Source organism: Elephas maximus, chromosome 4, assembly GCF_024166365.1.
Source record: "Elephas maximus indicus isolate mEleMax1 chromosome 4, mEleMax1 primary haplotype, whole genome shotgun sequence".
NCBI lineage: Eukaryota > Metazoa > Chordata > Mammalia > Proboscidea > Elephantidae > Elephas > Elephas maximus.
Genome location: NC_064822.1, coordinates 109587929 through 109602150, shown reverse-complemented (window position 1 = coordinate 109602150; position 14222 = coordinate 109587929).

Genomic DNA, 14222 nt, shown 5'->3' with positions numbered 1-14222 from the left:
GGAGTGTTGGTGGAGATAAGGCGCGTTGAATTTTCCTCTCGGGGCTGGGGACCGAGCCGATTTCAGTAAGGAAGAGGAGACCACGGATCCTGCAGCGTCCTTATTCTCTCCAGGTACAATTTTCTGATAATTTTGTTAATTTCTTTCTTTCGGGCGAAGAGGAGGTAGGAGGTGTAGGGATACGGCAGAATAATCCAGAGGGGAAATCGCCCTACAGTTTCGGGTCTAACGAAATCCCTCCTTTAAAAACAATTGTACAAAAAAAAAAAAAATCAAAGAGGAAAGTGTAAAAACACAAATTCGTCAACTTTTTAAAGGAAAGAAGAAAAAAAAAGACCATAACAAATGAGTATGAGAACTTTTTTTAAAAATTAAGTCACAAACCTTTTCAGAGGTTTGGATTCTTTTTCAACAGCCCGTGACCCATTTGGTCTGAAAAGAGACGGAGAAATGCATTTTCCACTGAGTCACTTTAAAAATAAACACACAGAAAAAGTCCCCGCATTTGAACACAACATAGGATGGTGTATGCTACGATAACCAATCGAAAGCAGTAATAATAAAATAAAATAGAACAGGTTGAAGCGCTGAGCACAGGGCGCGGGGAGAGGGCCCTAGTCTTGGGTTCCAGACAGCGGGTGGGCGAGGCAGCTGCCCCAGGCGACCAGGCGCCGGGCGGAGGGGGGCCGGGTGGGCCTGGGACCGGCCTGCGACCGCGCTCTGCCTGGGTCTCTCTAGCCCCGCCTGCAAACCTTTTCCCCAGCCTCCGCGCTCCTCAAGCCCTCTCGGCTGGGATACCCCATCCGGGCTTCTCTACTGCGAGGGTTTTGGGCCTGAGAGGGGCCACAGTGGCTCAAGCAAAACTCTGCCTAATTTTTCTCCCCTAGGCCTCTGGCACTTGCCTGAGCCCTCAGGCACTTGCCTGAGCCCTCAGGCACAGGGAGATTGACCAGGAGACTGACCGAAGGGGCTTCTGGGCTGCTTTGGGAGCTGACACTGCCCTCCACCCACTCTGAAATGTCCAGCTTCCTCCAAACCTCCTTAAGGAGAAAATACCAGTCCCAGGACATCTCTGCGCCCTGTCAGATGTGACCGTCCTCACTCCAGCAATATTTTACAAAGGAGAACAGGAAGAAAGGATGGCGTAGAGCCGTGTTTACATCTAATTCTACTGATTCCTTTACAGCTGGAGAGTTTATTTATAACTCCCTCTATAACTCTGCACTGGTGGCTCTACTGACAGACTGATATCTAGAAAATATTGCCCTATCTCTAACTGTACCTAAATGTGCTGTGGTTGTATTTACAGATTTATGATTGGGGAAAATATAATTATTTCCATTGTATTTGTGCATATACAATAGTTATAGGAACAGATTTATATATGGGAAAATATATGACTCTTGTATAGTCATCCAGCTTTATGGACATTTGATACTCTGACAGATTTATGTCTCTGAGCACCTAGATAGATAAATGTATGCTGTTAGAATTATGTATCAGGAGACATACTCTTATTGATTATGACAGAGTAGTTAGAGCATACACTGAGAACCATATATGGCTATGGAGGTATTTCTATATTATCATCACTATATAAAAGTTTTTTTTTATATATAGGCATATCTGTTTATAACTACATAGTTATAAAAATAGACATAAGTAATTATAGTCCTATATGTAGGTGCTAACAGCAGTAGGTGTTTTTTATGTACGTGCTGCTACCTCTCTCCGGAGTTATAGACACTCTAGAATATAACTCTATAGAGATATCTGTATGTATATAAGGGTATAATTATCCTGTGATGTGTGTGTGTTGGGGCTTAGGCCTGTCTATCTCTGTATAGACACATTTGTAAGTAGGGGCTGGGAGAGACTTGTTCATGGAGATATTTCCAGAGGGCCAACTGAAAAGCTCTAGCTGGCCGTCTAGGTAACCAGCTAGCAAAGTTCTTTACTTATGGAGGGATAGGGTTACAAAAGGGTAAACAAAGCATAGGAAGCCTCAGGTTCTAGAAACAAACCCAGAGTGATTGGGGGGCACTGATACACACAGATAGAAAGGAAAGGGGTAAACAGGGCACCAGAGCCAAGTGAACCCGTTTTCTGAGGGGCTGGCACAGAAGAATGAAGGGATTAAAGAAGGGGAGGCAGCGAATAGTCCTACAACCCGGAGACACTAGACCAGAGAGCCGGCCTTCAGCTCGGTTTTTAGTACACTAAAAGTCAACGACTGCCTTACCCTCCCATCTTTCTAGTGCAAGTTTCTCTGGGCCCTAATATTTGGGTCTCAAAGAGTGGGCTTCAGATATGAAGTGGTTTGGAGAGGAACAGGGCAGGGAGCGTGGTGCACTCTAGCCGCCTCGGCGCCGCTGGTAAGGAGATTCGGAAAGCAATCGATGTGGGCAAATAAAGCTTGCTTTCAGAGTGGCCTTCTTTACCCCTGGAGGGCTGTATCAGGGTTGGGGCAAGGAGGCGGGTGGATTGAGGGGTGAATGTGTGAGTATAGGGCGTATTCTGATGGGGGCTTGGGAAGGCCTTCCTTAGCCGCGCTTCTCCAAAGCATGGGCCTTAAAGACTAGAATTCTGCTCCACTGGGCTGCTTCTTCTTTGTTGCTCCCCAAATTGGGATTCCCTCTTCTCTGGGTACAGAGGGGCCCCTCCAGCTCCCTAACAGCCATGCTCAGAGGCTTAGCTAAGAGAATTTGACTTTAAGGAGCCGAACAAGGACCTGAGGCTCTAAGACCTCCCTTCTCCCACTCACAGCCACAGGGCACCTCCACCACCGCCCTGTCCAGGTGCCACTGGGTCAAGACTCCGTGATTCTTCCCCTGCCACCACCATCCCTTTTCCTCCCCAGGGGAAAATATCACCTACCCCCCTCCTCAGTTCCTTTTTTTTTTTTTTACCAGGGAATCACATCTTTGCTGAATGTTTTGTGTGGAGAGGAGTTTCTCTGCACTCAGTCTCAGCGGCCGGGCCTCCAAGCTCTCTAGGATGCCGGGAGGGAATGGAGACGCCCCCCATGCTGGGCTTAAATGCCAAGCACCACCCTCCCCACTTTTGCCCACAAGACTGGGAATTCCTCCAGGGCAGGGACTGTCTGCTGCCTGGCACAGAGCTGTTGCCCAGTACGTACTTGTTGAGGTAAACTGAATGACAATCCAAAAGCTTTGGCTGAGTAATTCTCACCCACGCCCTGAACGCCGACGACCAGAAGGCAACCGGTACCCAGCCTGCAGGAGCTTAGCGAAGAGTGTGGCTGGGGGCATCCCAGCAGGGAGCCACCAGCCCAGCGATCACTGGGCAGCTGACAGCAGAGCTGGCTCTGCCTGGGCCAGTGGTTAGTGCTGGGGCAGGACAGCAGCCTGAGTCAGTGATGAGGGGTGAGGTGGAGGTTGGGGAGGGTGAGGATAAGGCAGAGGAGGTACAAGCCTGAGCATGGAAAGTAGGCCCTCAGTCCCCAGTCTCTCCTGGCTCCCCAGACCCCCAAATACATGAAACCTAAGCCAAAGCTGAGATGAGACCTGGGCTGGGAAAGAGCTGCCTGTCGTCCTGAGGAGCCCGCAGAAAAACCACCACTTGGTTCTTTAAAGTATACACAAATAAAACAAAAATAAATCAGCATGAGACAGCCAGCCAGCCAAGGAAAGCTCTGCTTGGGGGATACTACCAAACTGATGAGGTTTAATGTCCAAAAAATTTTTTAACTTTAAAAGTCTCATATATTTTCCAATCCAGTAAGGCACCCAGTTAGATTGTTATACATACATATATGACTTTTTATTTTTTCCGCCCCTGAAGAATATTTCCTTCCAGGAAGTCTGGGATGGGCAGGTCACTGTCAGTGAATGGGGTAAGATGGGCAGATTTGGGGTCCCTCACTTTGGGGCCCTGGTGGTGCAGTTTGAATCCACCAGTCGCTTTTTGGAAACTCTATGGGGCAGTTCTACTTTGTAGGAAGTCAATGGGTTAGTTTTTTTTTTTTTTTTTACTCTCCGTAGTGAAGATCTAGGGTCTGCAGGAAGGGTCTGCCTACCCTCTCCCATCACGGGGTGGAGCGGGGAAGACCTTCCCAAACTTGGTTCCTTTTTTCCCTAAAGATCCTTAGGAGCAATCTGTTCTCTGTCTGGGCAAGGGACTGAGACCTGGAGACTGAGATTTGCCCAAGGGTGCTCAGCTGCTGAGTTAAACCTGGAATCCCATTTCCTAGTTCCCCAGCCTTTGACAGTTTCTTCCTCAGACACCCAACCCCCCCATGTCCACAGGGATGGTTAATGGTATCCCTAAGGAAATGCAGGGAGTGAAAACTAAGGGTCCAGTATTTACATATCTTTGCCTAAGAATGATTCAGGGCAGGTGTCTGGGCTCCAGCCAAGATTGGAGTGGGCGGGGGGGGGGGGGGGCGCGGGGGGAGGAGATGTAGTCACTGTAAACATTAGAACCTGCAGGGTTCTGATAACGATTGTCCTGGCCAAAAGGCTGGAAACCAAGCGACACTGGCCACACATTATTGAGCCCGAAGAGTTCTGTGTTCCTCCGCCTGGGCTGGAATGGCTCTTGGCTGTTTTTGAGACCCAGATCCCTTTGAGAAGCTGACAAGAACAATCAGCTCTTTCCCCAGCAAAATGTATACACACACACCCCCCCACACAATATCCTCACAGTTTCGGGGGTTGCACGGAGTCCGGGAAGCCCATGATCTCCAGCCTGAGTATCCCTCATTTGTAAACGTTCCCTTTCTTTATGTCTGCCTTTGCTTTTGCCCTCCCTGAGCCCCCTTGCTTGGGAGTCTAGAAGTTCTTTCCTAGGTATATACCCCATGCCGTTGTTGGCAAAGCCCCTTCCTGAGTCTCCTTTACTGGAGCAGGCACCAGGCAGAGGCCATGCCCACTTCTTCCGAGCTCCAGATCGAGCTTCTGCAGAAACCAGGAGATGGCTGCTAACTGAAGCCTGAGCTACATTGCCGGGTTACTCAACTAATTTCAGAGAGTAGGAGAAGCCTGGGGGCATGTTGGCAGCAGTGGAGACCTAGCTGTAAGGGGACCAATTTCCATCTCTAGTGGAAACGTGGATGCAAGGAGCAAGTTGCAATTGCTATAATAATAATAATAACAATAATAATTTATTTAGCATATCATTAGATGTGTATTTACTGTCTTCCCTCTGCTTTCTTACAAGTGTCTCCTAAGGAATTCTCACAACACCCAGGGGAAACAATAATAAGCTAATTACCACCCTTCCCTCCTTCTCCTCCTCGCCTCCACAAAGTCACCCTCCCAGAGATGATGGAGCATTTACAGAGCCCCTTCCTGTGTTTTACACCTGCTTAACACATCCCCCCATGCCCAAGTCTCCTCTTTCATTCTCATTTTTTTCCATCCCTGTTAAGGAAGTTTTTTCCATAATTTGGAGGAGGGAGCAGCTGAGGCCCACAGAGACCTATGTTGTTGGGGGTATTAATATTGTTTTCCTGATATCACAGCAATATTTAGGACAGTGTGGGAGGAACCAAATTCTTATTTCTCTGGCTGTTCCTTTTGGGGCAGAAACTACCTGTGCAAGGTTTAGAGGCAGACCAGGTTAGAGAGAGGAAGCATACTGCCATAATGCATGCTGGGTAACCTGTGTAGGAGTGTGATGAGTCCTGCAGATGTAACATCCACACTGGTGGCCTTCAGAGATGCCTGGCCCTACATACCACACTGGTTTCTTTTGGCAATAGAAAAAAAGGAAGGGAGGGAGGAAGGAAGGGAGGGAGGGAGGAAGGAAGGTATGGAGGGAGGGAGGAATATAGGTATACATATATACATATTTGTATTCATATACACACATAAAAAAAACCAAAAAACACTGTCATCCAGTTGATTCTGACTCATAGCTATCCCATAGGACAGGGTAGAACTGCCCCTTAGGGTTTCCAAGGAAGTGGCTGGTGGATTTGAACTGTCAATATTTTGGTCAGCAGCTGTAGCTCACCGTAGCACTTAACCGCTGCGCCACCGGAGCTCCATACATACATAGTCACGCATATTTTTTCCTCAGTGTGTAACCATGACAATGGCTATGTGTTTCAAAATATTTATTTATTTGCACTTTTAAACATAAGTTTATATCTTCTCAGAGATTACAATTAAAACAGAAACCAGACACAAGATTTTGGATGATGAATTCTGGGTGGACTCTTGGACCACTTAAAAGGCCCCTGGAGCCCCAGTGATCTGCAGAGCACACTCTTAGTTACTCATTTCCTTGGCTGTAACCCAGGGGGTGGAGAGCTGTAGCCAATGTCACAATGCTCTTGGTCAGAGACAGAGCTGCTTAGCCTCAGTTATTGAGATCCTAGGCATTGTTGCTTAGACTACCTGGACACTGGGGTTAAGGCTCCAACTCTCTACCCAAGTACATGATTGCTCCTGGGAAGAAGCAGGTCTGGATTGGAGGGTACAAGAGCCAGATAGAATCAATATTAAGGGGAACAGAAAAATTAGAACTGAATTCACTTCTTAGCTCCCCAAACCATGGGTAGGATATCTAACATTCTTGGTGGTTCCTATGGCTCATTTGGTGTCTTTTCCTCTTTCTGCTGCCCATAGTTTCTACTCCTCTGCTCATCAAGTGAGGCCTGCCTCCTGGAAGGAAGAGGCCTGAGCCCTGCTCCTTTAATATTCCCAGTCCTATCAAAACTTACTTGTCCCAGGTCCCAGCCATTTTTCTCTACTGAGTAACAGATAGAATGCCAGATTAGGAAACTCTCAACAATGTGTTGACACGCATATTCTCCCAGGCAACTGTGTGCTTTTTGGTAGGGGTGTTCAGGAGCCATTGCCCAGATAAAAGGAAATAGTTATGATGGAATTTCAGACCCATAGCAGTGGCATGATATGAACTTGGGTGAGGGTGGTTTATGATTTTTCTTAAATCATATCATGGAAGCAGCCACCCATTCTTGCCCCAAACCTAAGGTTTCCAGGTTGCCCAGAGGAGTCCAGAACTCTCTCTGATTCCTTTTATCTTGGGAGGTAAAACAGAGTTGGGAAGAGGCTGGATTCATTCAGTCAAGGAGAAAATTGTATATGAATTATCGGGGTCTCAGCTCTGAATTTTTCCGACCATGGTGGTCATTCATCCTATGACTTAGTTTGAATTCATGGATGGTGTCCTGAAGCCCCCTAATACTCATCACTATAATAATTTCCATTTATGGAGGAGTACTACATGCCAGGTGGTTTCTATGGAATTTGATGAGGAAATATAATCTCAGAAAGGTTAAGTCACCTGCCAAGGTCACATAGCCAGTAAGTAACAGAGCCGGGGTTCAAACCATGTGTGCGTCCCCATCTGCTAGGCTTCAACACTTCAAAATCATGCCTCCTGGGCTAGATAAACACCAGCACTCTGGAAATGAAACTGATTTTTTTTTTTTTTTGTCCTGAAATAGTTTTACGTCCTCTGGACTCCACGAGGCACTTCCATACTGGCTTCTACAGCAGCTGATCCAAGTGCATGTACACTAACAGAATGTTCATCTCCCTGAATTAAGTTTTACTGGTAGCCCCTGTGATTTTTCAACATGATGCTTGCCCTCACCACTTAGAGTCTACCCCTTTCTAAAGACTAGAAATATACCCATAGTTGCAGGCATTTGATTTCTAGGGGAGTCCTTGAGTCCCTACTTCCCCAGGCAGAGTCTAGCTTTTCCATAAGGGTCAGGCAATGTGAAACTGAGAAGTTTCTAGAGATTAATCTTCAGAGCCCCTCATCTCCCTGAGCATCCCCCCTCCCTCAAGCACTACTTTTCTGGTTCTATCCTTGTTTGATAAAGTATCCCAGTGGTGCTTTTTATATTTTAAAGGATGTGATCTGCAGAGGACTGTACTTAACACCATGTGCTCTAATGGTGGGACTTAAGGCATCTCAGTGGCAGGAGAATTGGGGAGGGGGAAGAGAGCCTTCCCAGGGGCTTAAACTTCATCACTGCATAAGGCTGGTTCTGAATCTCATTATCCATTAACTTCAAATGGAAGCTATAAAACTGGATCCCTTTATTCTGGTATTTGAAACTAAGCAGAGACTGCGCTGATTTCTCTGTTTTTACCTGGCTACTGGCACCATGCAGACATTCTCCCCATCCTCCTGCCCCAACCTGTCTCTGCGTCTCTCCCCTCAAGGGCAGGGTCCTCAACGGAAACAGCTCCCCATGGCATATCTGCGGGGACCCTGAGGAAAAGGTTGAGTTGTCAAATGAGGAGACACCACAGCTAACACCCCTGTTCCCCCCACCAACTCTGGAATGAAGATGGAGAGTTTTCTGTGCCTGGTTTGGTTCACAGAGACACATAGTCCATCATTTGATTTGCTACAAAGAATATTCTTTCTCCCTCCCCCCAGCATCCTCTAGTCTTTGCTTAGAGTCTCAGAGCTAGAAGGATCTTAGTGATAACCTAGGCAAACCTCTTCACTGTGAAGGAAGGGAAACAGGCCCAGAAAGAGGCTAGGACCTAGGTGTTCTGATCCCCAAACCAGTATACTTCCCAACACCATGTTGCATATGATTTTCCTTCTCTGCATTTCAACTGGGTACTTTTGGAATCCCTCGCTCCGAACCCTGGGATCCAAGCTTGCTTTCCATGGCAGAGAGCACAGGCACCACTATCACAGTAATATCCCCTCCCCATGTGCCTAGTTGCGAGAGATGCTGTGGCCACTTTTTCGTCACTCCCTGTCACCCACCCCACACTCCATAATCTCACTACAGCCCATTCATGCTTTCTGTGAAATTAGAGAAGGGCCTCTCCCTTCCCCCTGACTGCACTTCATTACATGTCAAGTCACCTCAATCCTTTTCCTAGAGTTGGCCAAGTCCTGGTGTGGGAGTTGAACATCTGAGGGCAAAGGGCAATGGGGTAAGGGCAGATCTTTTGCCTCTGACTTCCTCATCCATAGCCTCAGATGAGGACAGAAAGAAGTTGTTTTTATTAGAAAATGTTCCTTAAGGTGTCAAGCTTTCTTCAGATCTCAAGGGAAAAAACTATCTTAATATATGGGGCTTATCTTACTGTCCAATTTCCCTGAGAACTGGGGGCAAGGGAAAGCAGTTGAACTTTGCTGATTATACATAAGGAAGAACTTGCCAGTCATGAGAGCTATCAGACACCTGTGTTCTCTGAATATGCCATATAAGTTCTCATCCTTCTGAGATGGCCAGGTTAAGCTCACAAGGTTTCCCCAGCCTAAAGATTCTGATCATAAACTTCCTTTCCCAGTGGCTGGCGGTCTGTCTAGGCCCAAATTCCTTAGCTGGTGCTCACTCAGTTTCCTACTGGGCCTTGGCTCCAGGAAACATTTTTCAATCTCATGTTGGCCTTAGACAACAACACTCCATCCCTAAGAAACAAAACAAAATTGAACCAATTCAGGAACAAAATCCTTCAGATCACTTATCAGTATAGCTTGGACAGAACAGCACTGGACTGGATCTCTAGATATGTCTTGGCCCCTCACTTCTTGTGTGACCTTGGACAAGTCATTTAAAACTTTCCAAGGCTCTGCAAGTGGCCATCCAAGGCACAGCAGAGGAACAGAGCAAGAGATGAAGAATGAGGGTCAGGAATAGGAGGATATGCAATGCATGGTTAATTTGTCTCTATGAAAAACTGCTTCCTTTGCCATGAGACCAGAAGAACTAGATGGTGCCTATCTACTATTACTTAACATTTTGATCAAAGATTCCATTTAAAAATCCTGATCAAAAGGCGGAAAATGTAGAACAGAATTTCAAATTGTCATGGACTCTGGACTTTCTGGAGCCATGGGAAGTGAATGAACCCATGAAACAATGGCCCTGAGATAACTTTTAAACCTTAAACCAAAAATAGCCCCTGAAGTCATTTTAAAACTGAACAATAGTTTAACTAGTAAAAAAAAGGTCTGCTTTGAGCATCATGCTCTCTTAAGAACTATCTACATGGCATCAAACTGACAGCAGATTAGATAGGAACCTTAGGGGGTACTGAGTTTATGTTATTGAGGGAGGAACAACTCAGGAAAGGAGGTTGAGAATGGTTGTACAACTTGAAGAATGTAACCAATACCCCTAAATTATATGTGTAGAAACTGTTGAACTGGTGTATGTTTTGCTGTGTATATTCTCAACAACAAAATAAATAAAATTTGGAAAGAAAAAAAAATTAACCAAAAAAAAAAAACCTCTCCTAGCCTCAGTTTACCCATGAGCTCTAAGGTCCCTTCAAAATGTAACATTCTGTGATTTCATATAAAGGGAAAGCTCTAGTTTATACCACACAACTTTTTTCTTTCTTACCAATGATGTCAGTTTTTAGTAGACACAGTTCCAGACACATGTACTCATGTAATCACGTATGCAGTCTTGTCTCACTACTTCCAAGTGCACAGGCACTGCCCTAAATGCCAGTGTAGATCCAGCTTGCGGGGCAAGCACATTTGCCTTTCCTGACTCTCAGATGCTGTTGCTTCATCTCACAAAAATTGGTTGAAATGACATTTTAGTCAGTTGACCGGTTGTTTGGTGAACACTGTGCTAAATAGTCCCATGGTTTCATCACTACTTAATTGACTGATCTTGTTTTTAAACTATCAGGCTCTTTTCATTCTTTTTTACTCCAAATCACTCTATGGCCATGCAAGGTCCAATCAATGCCTTATCTAGCCAGCCCCATCGCCTTTATTCTTTGAATTGACTGGTAAGTTCACTCAAAAGAACCAACCCCAGACGACTGACACAGGCTCACTTAGGCCCAGAGAAAGCATCCTCTGGCTGTGTCTATAAGATGCCAAAACACCCACTTGAGTCAATCAGTTTAGTGAAAAATCAGTGTAGACAAAGCAATGTTCTCTTGTCAGCCTGCGGTGACTTCAAGTCTGTACATGGCCAGCGTCTTCCCCCCTCCTCGCCAAGCTGCCTTACTTACTAGGACGAAGAAATGTGTGTTCATATGGACACATACACACCACACCACACTGCTTTTATTTCTGCCTTTTGGGGAGAGAGGGGACTTGGGGATGAAGAGCTGGTGCTAGCAGCGGCAGTGCAAAGGTCTTGGAATGACTTAGATTGTACCTTTGATCAGTATTTGGCCCATTTGATAGGATGAGAGGGAAGGATTCTGACATACTTGGGATTGACCACGTTTACTGGCAATAATTAAAAATGGCCCAGTGTGTGCTTGTGTGCCTCTGGGTCTTTGAATTTGGTTCTAAGACTTATGTGTTTGTATCCCTGCCTATATATCTAAGTGTTCCGGTTTGTATCTCTGTGTTCTCCTACATGCCTGAGTTCCCTGATGTGTACTTACACATTCGCATCTGCCTTTGAGTGTTTGCATGTGTTTGTACATAGCCTGCGTATGAGTGCCTATGTGCGTATTTCCTTTTGGTTTTCTGTATGAGGATGCTGTTATGTGGATCTACACGTCTTTGGAGATTAGTGAAACTCCAAAGGAATTTCAGACATATCTCAAATGCCTGGAAAACCAGGGATGAAATCTGATGCTGGAGAATGGAAAGGACCTCTGCTCAGATTTCCTCTAGCTCAGTTCCTATTTCCTTCCAAGATGAGGTCTGCAATATCTTCTAAGGGTTCCCTCTGACTGCTTCTACCACATCTAGATCTCCAGGGTCCTCTCTTAGCCCATTTCTAAGGAATCTAATGAGTAGAGAGGAGGAGCTGGAGGTGGCCTGAGATTTTAGAGATGGAAATGAAAAAATGGAAAGTTCATTCTTTTCCCCGTTTTCCCTTATTGACATCCATCAAGGCTGAGCATAAGGCGCAGGGAAGTCAGCTGCTCTGCACTACTTAGGCCTTTTTTACTCTTTAAAAGCTAAAAAAATTTAGGGGTCATAATCATCTTGTGGTTATGTTGTTAAAAAAAAGTCTTTATCTTTTAGAGCTACTCATTGAGATGCTTATAGAAGAAATAATATGATGTATTTGCTTCAAAATATATGAGATAGTGTTGGGAGGGGGAATAGATGAAACTAGAATGGCTGTGAGTGGATCACTGTTCAAGTAAGGTGATGGATATATAGGTGTTTGATTATCTTATTCTCTGTACTATTTTGTTTGGACTTTTACATAATATAGAAGAAGCACATTCACTCAGGCATCTCCAACTATTTTTCCAACCCACCCTCTATCCTGAGAGGTAGCTGAAACTGCAATTATTCCCCCCCATTCTGTGGATGAGGAAGTGGAGGTTCTCACTGGGTAAATGATTTGCTTAAGGCTCCAGCTAGAATTCAGGCAGCCTGACTCCCCACTGAGGGTTCTTCTCATTGGATTCTGCATAAACATGAGCCTCACACAGCCATAAAATATAGAATTTGTGAATAAATACCTATCAGATTAATGAAAGAACTGAGACTCCCGTTGCCTATACATTTGCATGGGGCTTATGTAGATAGATACATGAATACCCAGGGGTTGTACATTTGCATCTGCAAATACATACCACAGCTCACACAGCTATGTTTCCTGGGTTGTACACTTGCAGATCACTTATTTTGGAAAGGTATGTTATGTGTGTTGTATAAGGGGAAAAAAGGAGGGGATCCGACTGCTACTCCCACGTATTCTGTGTGCTTATGTAAGGGGTTGGACTATCTACGTATCCTCAGTGAGAATATACCAACAGGGCATCTCAATGGAAAGAGTCTTCTTGCCAATGGGTACATCAAGCCCAGGACCACAGACACATGGAGAATTTGGTGAAAAAGGAAAAACATTTACAGATGGTATCTTGTACCTCTCAACAAAGCTACAACTTTGCATGCAGGGGTGCAAGTTTTTTTTTCCTACCATGTATAGCTATATTCAGATAAATGCAAATAACTTTTCATATGTACTTCCATAAACAGCTTGTGCATGGTACACATCCACTTTTCATATGCACAGTATAAACCATGTCTCTAAAGACAGAGACTGAGAAGTTGATCACTGGTCTAGGAAGACAGCAGTTCTAGTCTACTGTCTACCACTTGCTGATTATGTCACCTTTAGCAAGTCACATCATCCCTCTTTAGCTCAGTTTCCACTTCTGAAAAACAAGATTGATAATAATACCTGAGTCGCCCACCTCAAACAATGTTAAACATATCAAAGCTATTATATCTATGTTGTTATTGTTGTTAGTTGCCTTTGAGTCAATTCTGATTCATGGCGACCCCATGCGTGCAGAGTAAAACTGTTCCATAGGGTTTTCAAGGCTGTGACCTTTTGGAAGCAGGCCCATCTTCCAAGGCAGCTGTGCATAGGTTCGAACTGCCAACCTTTCAGCTAGTAGTTGAGCACTTAACTGTTTTACTCTATATATTCATGCTGAAAATAATGTCTACTGCACCTGTGACACACATGTCTCTCTCTCTCTATCTATCTATGGGATATAGAGATTAAGTAATTTGTCTAAGATAACATAACCTATTGTGAAAAGATGATGGGTTTTGGAGTCAGGAGCACCACTAAAGAGCTAAAATGTCCAATTTAATTACTATAGAATGGGTTCTGCAGGCTATCTCAGTTTGTTCCATCAGTGGTTCTCAAAGTTTTGTCCAAGAACACCCAGGGGTCCTGGAGACCCTTCCAGGCAGTCTTCGATGTCCTCCCTTTTCAAACTACAGATCTACATGAGGCTATGTACTTCATACATGTAAACCAAAAGAACATATTAAAACAGCTTGAATGCAGAAACAGGTACAAGAATCCCACTGCCTTCTACTAAGCTAGACATTAAAGAGATCTGGAAAAATATAAAACAATGACATTGTTCTCATTCTTTTGAAAATATAGTTATTTTTCATTTAAAAAGTTGGTTATGTTTAACATGTAATAGGTATATTATTGTTATTTTTAAATTAAATATTTTAAAAGGTTTCAGTTATACCCAGAATAGGCAAATACACAGAGACAGAAAGCAGATTAGTGGTTGACAGACTGGGAGGAGGGAAGAATGGGGAATGACTGCTTACTGAGAATGGGGTTTCCTTTCGGAGTAATAAAAAGTTCTGGAACTAGATAATGGTTATAGTTGTACAACATTGTGAATTTGCTTAATGCCACTGAATTGTACACTTTATTAAATGGTTAAGATGATAAATTTTGTGATGTGTATTTTACTATAACGGCACTGGGTGTATTTTACTATAATAATAAAAAGGTGTAAATTTTTCATTTCTAATAAGGTAAG